Genomic DNA, 10,803 nt, shown 5'->3' on the forward strand with positions numbered 1-10,803 from the left:
TATCACATAAAACAATATATATGAAAATAATTTCTCGAACATTTTTTATGCCAATCAAAACCAATTCACTAAAAATAAACATTTCTCAGGAAAAAAAATTTCAACAGTAAATACGATCAGTGTATAAAAAATAATAGTTTCAATTAAAACATTAAGTATGAGAAAAAAATTTATAATCATAATCTAATTAATCATTAAAAATCAAAGAAATAAATGTTTTCAAAAAAAATATTTAAAGGATACAAAGCTGGATAAAGTTCGAATTAATCCAAAACATATCTTGAAAGCCACAACATCAATTTAAAGTTGATAGGAAAGAATTATACATTTTTTTTTTCTTTTCGTGAAAATGATTCATAAATTCACGCAGAGTGAAGGAGAAATTGAAGCTTATTTTTCTTTGAGTTCTGAGTAGGAGGCATGGGAATGTCGAACATCTAAGTAGACCATCGTAAACCATTCCGGAGTGTAATAACACTTCATCGACGATTAAATCCAAAGCAGTGGGGAGTCCAAGGGTGGTGAAATATTGAAGCTCAACTCTCTAGTTGCATCCTTCGCCTTCAGAACGTTAGTCATAAAATGCAGCATACACAAACGGAAGGTAGTACACGAACGGAAAGTACCACTGGATGTAGGTATCATTTAAACAAATGAAAAGTTTGACGATTAAAGAATTTGCCTCTTGTTGAAGATACTCGATGAATTATTAATTACCATGAGTTGCAGAAAAATTTGACTTCATAAATTTTCAACTGTCCATGCGAATGAGATATTCAATATTTTCGATGCATTTTTTCACCGCTGATTTTTCCGAAGTCCCAGCCGGGCTCCGCCAATCTTAGTTTTTGAGATAGAAATGCGTAAGTTTCCTCCACAAGCAACTATGCTGCCGACTTCTAATATAAGGGCAACAACCCCTATATTTTGGTGGATTTATTTGTCAAGAAAGCAGGAATAATGAGAACATATTGTGCACAAGATTTTATTTACTAAATAGATCGTGAAGCCGAAGTCACGTCCCCGCTCTCCCGGCTGGAGAGGGGGGACAAAGTTCCAGTCAGATCCGACGGAGTTTAGTTTGTAAACATTATACACCAAAAAGTCACGCTAAAACATTGCTCCTGCATTATATAGGATGATTAAAGGTTGTGAAGAGGTTAGTCATATTGCCTTTTTCTGTGTATTCTTACGCCTCATCAATTTATTTATTACTCATAGCAAATCGTTTAATCTTTCCATATATGGAAGTGAAAGATCTTAAAATAACTTCTCTTTTGAAGTATAAATCTAATTATTATTCATTGGCATGTTTTTAGCCTTGAAGTCTCAAAATAGAATTTCTACCCTTATCTTTTACTAAAGATATTTTATGAAAACGAATGAAGTTTTAATGCTTTTATTAATACAAAAGTATTTAATTTTTGTATTACATATATATATATATATATATATATATATATATATATATATATATATATATATATATATATATATATATATATATATATATATATATATATATATATATATATATATATATACACTGGTTATCATAAATTAAGGAAAAATCACAAAAATAGCGATAACTCTTTCAAAAGTAAGCCAAACCGTGCAAAATTTGCATATGTTGTCCACTAAGAGTAGCTGAGTAAAATTGCAATATGCAAATTAGTGGCGCTGCACTCGGCTTACGTCATCTGCCTGGAGCATAAAAGTCCAAGTTTGAGAGAAAGCACACAAATTTTACTGTGATTGCGACATTGAAAATCTGAGATAGCCAATTCGTAATAATGACCTCTAGGCATCATTTGCCTGAAGAACTACGATGGAGAGCCATCGGGAGACTAGAGGCAGGGCAGAGTCAATCAGAAGTGGCCAGATGGCTAAATGTGAGTCCATCTGTGGTTCATAGACTTTGGAGGCAATTTCAAACCACAGATTCGGCATCTAGGAGGTTCAGTCAAGGACGGCCAACTGTTACGACCAGTGCCGATGACCGATATTTGACATTAAGTGCACGCAGGAATAGAACCGCTACTCCGACACATCTTAGATCCTCTCTTGCTGCAGCCACCGGAAGGTTGGTGTCAACGTCAACTGTGCGCAGAAGGCTCCACGAAGGTGGTCTGTATGCGAGACGACCAGCCATTTGCGTGCCGCTCACATCACGCCATAGGAGAGACCGTTTGCAGTGGGCCCGACAACATGTCCACTGGACGTCAGATCAATGGAGGCCTGTTCTCTTTACGGATGAGTCCAGGTTTAGTCTAGAAAGTGACAGTAGACGTTATTTGATATGGAGAGAACCTGGGACCCGTTATCATCCATCAAACATCCGTGAAAGAGATGCATACGGAAGAGGCAGTGTCTGTGTTTGGGGAGGCATATCCTTAGGAGGGCGCACATACCTCCATGTCTTTCCAAGGGGAACCGTGAATGCTCAGGTTTATCGAGACAACATCCTTGATGCTTATGTGCGCCCATATGCCGGGGCAATTGGTGATTGCTTCCTGTTACAGGACGATAATGCAAGACCACACAGAGCTCGCATTGTTGATGATTATCTTCAACAGGAAACAATTACTCGCATGGAGTGGCCAGCTCGATCCCCGGACTTGAATCCTATCGAGCACGTTTGGGATGCTCTAGGGAGGCGTGTATCTGCCATCAATCCGCCCCCTCAGACCCTTGCCACGCTTGCAACTGCTTTACAAGAGCAATGGCTCTCACTTCCTATTGAACTGATAGACCGCATAATTGAAAGCATCACACATCGCTGTTTGTGCTGTATTGCTTCTAGAGGCAATCATATTCCATATTAAAGGTACTTTTTCTATTGCAAACCGATACTTCCAATTTGTTTATTTTATACATGTGCTAATTTCTATACTACTATTAATGTCTGATAATTTCTTTTTATGTTGTTTAATACCTTACTATGTGTTGTATATTGTGGGTAAGTTTCATAAAATTCCATGTGTAATTTCTTGAGTTATCGCGATTTTTGTGAATTTTCCTTAATTTATGATAACCAGTGTATATATATATATATATATATATATATATATATATATATATATATATATATATATATATATATATATATATATATATATATATATATATACATATATATATATATATATATATTGGCACAGAAATATCCGCTATGCTACTATCTCAAAGTTTCGAGCTAGAATGAATAACTTCAACGAGAATGAATAACTTCTTATATCTCCAATGGTATTGTTGCTGATTTCTTCACTAGTCGAAATAGTGGTGACGACGGGTTCGGCGATTAAATGAACTTTTTGTTAAGACATAACAAAGCAGATTTAGCGACGAACTCCAAAAGACAAAAGCCCGAGATAACTCTTGGTCTGACTTACTAACTCCACTGTACTCCGCTCCCCCTTTTATATAATTTTTCACCGCATCTCCAAAATTCGCGAATTGTCTCAAAGACGACAGAACGTCTAGGATTCCAGAATCATCGCGTAAAGACAGCCAGTCTCGAAAACTGCCGCGACTAGCAGGACAGAAAGGAACCAGTCCGTCACAGTATCACGTGAATTTGGTTTCAAAAGTACAACCCTGTTATAGTAAATGTTTTTTCAGTATTCTGAGAAATACCGTGAGAAAAAAAAAGTAGGCATAAGGCAAATAAAAATATATACTCTTAAAAAATAATAGCCCGCATAATTTCCACTAAAATTTTTAATTTTGCCATTTTGTCTGGGCTCAAGGGGGGAGTTTAAACCCCTAAACCCCTCCCTTGCATACGCCACTGAGGTCACCACTAATTCTAAATAATTCGAAGGCTTCTTCCTCTGGTGAAGAGTCGAAATGAGTCGAAAAAAAATTTAACCTGAAAACAAGTTGTGACAGCTCGCTTATATTAGTGAGTCTTCTGAAACTGAAAACACTGAAGAGGAGACCGACAATGAAGTCGTTTCACACAATCACAATGATTTGTTTGATGATGAAGTTGAGCTCCAGAACAAGAATCCACCATCATTTTCATGGTCCCATCCAACTAACTTTGCACCACGAATGCCACTAGTTACTTTTATCAAGGGCCAAACAAATTTCTCTATTGGCAACGAAGCCACCGAAGTGGATTCTTCCTTCAAGATCTTTCCCAAAAGCTTATTCATTTACGTTGCCCAGTGTACGAACGAAAGCATAGAAATGGAAAGAAAGAACATTTGAAATGCGAGCAAGGAAGTCAATTAGCAAAGGCCATCTTCCTCCAAAACTATATCATCATCATCAACAACAGCGAGACTTTTCAATGTTGGAAACCACTTCCCAATTGAGGGTAAAACGTGCAGAAGATGAAGATGTGCATGGTGCACAAAAATGAAGAAAGAGGCATGCTCGAAAATAGTGTGCACCTCTTGCAACGTAGCACTGTGCAAGAACTGTTTCCAGCCCTACCACACCCTCAAGAAACCAAGACTTTAAATACTGTTGTTCCTCCACTACTTTCAATTTTTTACCTTTGGTATTTTATAACAGTTAATTTCGAAAAGTGTTTATAAATAAACATGTTAATAAAAATTCTAAAGCAAATGTACATGAAAATGTTGATAAAAAAAAGCGTTGCCTAAAATAATCATCAACATTTCAAGTAAAATGTCAATAAATATGAGTTATTGACTCTAGAATTCCGGCCGGGACATATCCTGTCCCGGGGTTTAAATGCTTTGGGCTTACGGCGGGACATATGCTGTCCCATCAATGAAGCTTGTGAAATAATTGTTATTGATTTTGCGCTGTTATGAGGACGTTTATGCGTCTCCAAGATCTTCAACCTTTTAGGCACAAAAGCTATGCTATCTAATAATCGCTTGAAGGAGAAATAACTGATCCCGGTAATGGGGCGCACTTGGACTGATTTTTCGCCGTATTGAAAGGGTTAAGTAAAAGCAAAGTAAGTCTGTCAAATTATCAACGCCTACGTTTAAGTTACCGTTTTTTATTTAATTACAACTTGATTCTGATTTTGTACGAAAGCTTTTCTGAATCAACCGACCCCATGGGGTTAAAGATATACACGTTTAAACGAATTTTTAATCATTCTATTTATTCAGAAATTTAAAAGGTGTTCGCGTTGAGTAGTACAGAATTTTTATGCCTCTTGAAAAAAATATCAATTTTTTTTAAAAGAAACTTTTTAAAATATATGCTTTTATCTCAGTTTCTTAGTAACGTTCATACATTGAATTTTAGAGATAATCATAATTAGAAACTGGTCACAGAATTCCCATTTCGCTTAGAACATGCAATGGTTGTAACAAAAAGAGGAACTTGGAGCTATATATATATATATATATATTAAAAACATAAAGTGACTTTTTAAATTAAATAAACAGTGTCTAATACATAATAAAAAAAAGTTAGATTATCGGAATTATATTTATTCTACAATATAAAATCCAAAAAATGCAGTCTGAATTATTTTTCATTCATATTCAAACATTTATCAATTCTTGATTTTAAAAATTAAATAAGCATCAATGATGATTGACTGTTAGGTCGAAATAATTGCACATAAATGTATTTCATAACCAAAAATTTTTAAAATTCCTAATTATAAGATTTTTCACTTATTTTGGCTTAAATTAATACAAAATAATGAAACAAAAATTATGAGAAATCTGTTAAATAAAAAGTCTGTGTCAAAGGGTTTTTAACCTTTTGGCTACTAACGGGACTCATTTGTCCCAAAAAATGTTTAAAAATTACTAATGGGGGGAAAAGAACTTAAAAACTCATTGTAATATGTCCCAGTGGTAGAGTCGGACCAAGTATACGTGTTTCATGTGTGAAATATCTCCTAGATGGCGCTAAAGAGTTTCTTGTGTGAAATAGCATTGTGAATTTGCTCTGGGACAGATATATCCCATTAGTATTCTTCATTGGGACAGATATATCTCACTTGTATTCTTCATTTAGATTGTTATGTCCATTCATATTTTATTCATATTTTCTCAAATGAACATAGAAAAAAGAACAAATATAAGTTGTCCAATGTGTAATGTCGGGTTATGCAAAGATTGCTTCACCCTGTATCATACTATGTAAAAAAAAGTCCATATAATAAATTTTTTCCGGGATGATAGATGTGTTTGTAGTAAGTCGATCACTACCGGGACATATGTATCCCACCATTAAGTACGACTTGGACATATATGTCCCAGCCTCTAAATTGATATCCGCTTGTCAGAAGAATCCCAATTACTAAATTTGCCTTATTTGTGACCTATTTTGTCCTTTTGAATAATAAACGGGACCAAAAAATCATTTTTTAAAATTCGTAGGCAACCAGTATTTTCTATGTTTTGGGGTTGAAATAGCCGTGCATACACGATATTACTGTGCCTAGAAGCCAAGTAAAACTGATATTTATACATATCTAGATTTTTTATGAAATAATATATAGTAGTGAATATACAAATATGTCCAAGTTCCTCTTCATTTTTTTACTAAAATTGCATCTTTTCAGCCAAACGGAATTCAGTGACAAGTTTCTATTTATGATTATTTTTAAAACTAAATGTATGAATGTAACTAAGGAACTGAAGTAAACGCATATATTTTGAAAAAGTATTTAAGAAAATAGATACCTTTTCAAGAGGCATAAAAATTTTGCACCACTGAACGCGTACACCTTTTAAATTTCTGAATAAACGGAATGATTAAAAAATTCGTTTAAACTTTTATATCTTTAACCCCTTGGGGACGGGTGAGCATTCGTACAAAATCAGAATCAGGATGTAAATAAATAAAAAACGGTAACTTAAATGTAGGCGTTGCTAATTTGACTGACTTACTTTGTCCTTACTTTAATTATTGTTAGTTTAATCATAGATATAATCAATGTTAGTTCAAAGTATAACTAAATAATTTTATTTTGAACTAAAGTAATGGGCGAATTAAATAAATCAAACAACTATAACCCCGCCCACAAATAAACTGCTAGAGAACTTCTTTGGGTACCAATTTTATCGTTCTACCCTGATTGATACGATTTTATGTTGGCACGTATTTGTGACAGTATTAGCGAAAGGGTTAAAGCACCTTTCGACAAAGTTTATTACTGCCTTCTAGACCAGGGGTTTCCAACTTAAATGAGGCCGGGGGTCACAATTAAAAACACAAATCAAATGGAGGGCCGCAACTTTATCAAAATTTTATGTAGGGCCCTTTTATGTTTTAAGGAACATTAAATATTACTGTCAGATTTTTACCAAGCCGTACAAAACAAAAGTATTGAATTACAAATTAAAATAAGAAGTAGATTTTTAAAAATATTTAATTGTTGTTAATAATATTTTCAAAAATATTAAATAGTAAAAATTCGGGCTACAATAACTTTAATGTGCACCTATGTATTAAACAATTAATGTGCAGCAGATATCTAATTGTTAAGGCATAAAACTTTAAAAAGGTTGGTATTAAAACTTACATAGTAGCACACAAAATGTTTAATGAGAAAATTGAGGTTTGTCTGCTACAAACACCAGAGAATAGATATTTACATTTAAAATTTACAAGTATGTGTGTAGATATTTTCGTCCAAAATGAGTGGTTTCAAAAAGTTAAATCGGATAATTTCTGATATGCACATGCTATATTATATTCACAAAATACAAAAAAAAAATGAAATGAAAAATAGCAACATACACGAATATTTTTGAATTTGAATAAATATTTTCTTGGATGCAAAACCTGAGAAAAAATTATTTTTGCACCGTTGGTATGTTAAATTTCACAGAAATGAAGAAATTAGGTTTTTATTAACGAGAAAAGTATTTTAAACCCATATAGATTTTTTATGAAAATTGTCCGCAAAAAAATGACAACTAATATATTTTAGTTCGCGGGCCACAAAAAAAAAGGCTTCGGGCCGCCAGTTGGAAACCCCTGTTCTAGACTCTATTCTTAATATTTGACTCAACAACCGCTTCGGTTGCTTTTTTGAAACTCATTTTTGATTTCCTAGTGAGAAGCGTACTACATAAATTTTATCAACTATTATTAATCACAGTTTATAAATAAAAGTGGTAGCTTTTTACTTTTATTTAATTTTTTTTGTGTACATATTTCTTTTGTGTACATGTAGAATAGCGTTAATAAAGTGGTAGCAAATTAAATAGAAAAATTCGTAGAATAGGAGTAGTTACATTTACTTTTTAAATGAGTAATCATAACATTAGTTTTTCAAAGTTGCATTTTATATAATACTTATAATTTTTGATATTTAGTGGAGAAAAAATTAATTGAAATGAAAAATACTAAATTAAGAGTAACTGAAGTTTCGCTAACACTAGAAAATACTATTTCACAAAGCGGAACAAGTTGGAATCTCTGTATTTTAGACTCAAAATATCGTCAGTTTGTAATACCAGTGGTTAAAATCTCATGAACTTGTTTAGAGAAACGCTTCATTTTATTAATAATCATAACATACCGGTTTAGAGCTGTTTTTACGTAAAAGTGATGAATAATAGAGATTTATATTTATATTCAAAACTGGCGTTGAACTGCCTAACCTATTTTGAATTCACGACTATCAGTATTCAACTTCGTAGCCTTGTAATTTTGGTCTCAACTCTAGAAGACAAGGGAACTCCTGGATTAAGCATTGGAACAAACGAGTCTTCGTGGAAGATTTCGTGTTGGAACTTGCGTTACATGGAGAGGAGAACCACGAAAGCCTCCCACGGTTGGGCAAAGGGATTCTAACCTACTATCCGTCTACCACGGAGAATATTTTATGTTAGCACTGTGGTCGGTGTGAGTCGGGAGCAGAACTTGAATCGACCAGCCAAAAATGGGATTGTACCTGGATTACATCATTTTGAGTTAAGCGCCTCATTCCCTAAGCCACCTCGGCTCAAATAGTGGTTAATAGCTTGGAATTAAGAATGATAGCAATAAAGTAACAATGGGATACCAGCAAGTGATATAGTGTGGGTATAATCTCGATCAAGATTTGTTGTTGAAACTTGGTATCTGCTTACGTTAGCAACTGTTTTTTTCTATTCTATTTCGAGTAATCCAAGCCCGTCAAGTATCAATTCTCTTAAGTAAAAATTTTATATTCTATCACAAAGATTTCAATTATTTCACTATGTATTTCGTACTTTATACAAAAATAGACACGAAGCCTTGTAGAACATGAAGCAACTAATTACGCTTCGAAGTTGCCAGGTACACAAAATAAATGTATAGCTCGGTTATAATAAAATATGTAAACAAATAATAAATTTAAGCTAAGAAACGACGTAGACGAGAAATAATTATATTTCAACATATTTGATCTGTGATTAACCGGTTAACGCCCAGCGTCATATATTTAGGACAGTTCCTTTTTTCAAAAACATTCATTGTGGTGGGAAACTTTTTTCAGCATTTTCATTTATCTGGGAGAATTAAGAGATTCTCAGATATCACAATAATTTAGTTATTTCTGATTAGACCTAGAATTATAAGGGGCAAGTACTTTTTGATCTATCAAAGACTTTTTCAATGCCCTAACAGTAAAAAAAAAACAATTAATTTCGAAAATATACTATACCGTTTTTTCCATAAAACCACTTTTTGTATCATTTCAACATATAAATTCGGGACAAAACGGGTTAACTGTACATCATGTAACATTCAAACTTATGAGGAAAAACTTAGCCCAACTTCAACGTATGATTTTGCTCAGAACAAGCAGTTGGGGCTGACATCATAGGTCGCATGTGTGGGTATCTGGGATCTTCTTTTCGAAGTGTAAGTATTTATTATAAGAAAGTGATTACTATCTTATGATAAAATATCAAGAAAAATCTAATTTTAGAAACAGTTTATTTTAAAAATTACCGAACGTCCGGACTTGGAGCTAGATATGTATTCTGAATGAATATCTAGTTTCTGCATTCTGAATAAATATCTAGCTCCAAGTTTGGACGTTCGATAATAGTTTGGGAATAATAATTTAATAAATGACAATTATTATTGGGAAGAGTTAACATAGTCCATACCTGCCAACTTTCACTCTTTCCGAGAATGGATTTTCAGAGCGGTTGTAATACAATTAACGAAAAACAATCTGACTCAAAAATATATTTATATTTTGATCCCGTTGAAATTCGCTTGCGCAAGGATTATTATGCTTTTACATATTTATTCTAATTATTTATATGTAGTGGTGGTCAAACTCATGTATAATTATCATTATAATACAAAAAATTAATTGGAATAACTTGAGTATTGCTACCACTTTAAATATGAAAATAAAATCTTGCGGAAAATCCGGAAAAGTTGGCAGGTATGATAGCATACCTGCCAACTTTTAACCCTTTCGAGGATGATCTTCCCCAGTGGTAGTAAAATGGAATTTATATAACAATATTAAGCAGAAATATGAACTGTATTTTGGAAAAACTTATACGAACTTAGAAGACAGTATTGCATATTCATATATATGTTTAATTATATTAAAAATAGTGGCGATCAAAAAAAATTATTTTTATAAATGTAATACAAGCGTACATTTTGCAACCACTTTAACCCTTTCGCGCCGACTGTCACAAATACGTGACAGCAAAAAACCGTATCAATCAGGGTAAGAAGATAAAACTGGTAATCAAAGTATTTCTTTAGCAGTTTATTTGTAGGCGGAGTTATAATTTTTTGATTTATTTAACTCACCATTACTTTGTTCAAAATAAAACTATTTAGTTATACTTTGAATTAACATTGATTATATATATGATTAAACTAACAATAATTAAAATAAAA

Source organism: Parasteatoda tepidariorum, chromosome 5, assembly GCF_982258835.1.
Source record: "Parasteatoda tepidariorum strain Cologne lab strain chromosome 5, Ptep-v5.0, whole genome shotgun sequence".
Lineage (NCBI taxonomy): Eukaryota > Metazoa > Arthropoda > Arachnida > Araneae > Theridiidae > Parasteatoda > Parasteatoda tepidariorum.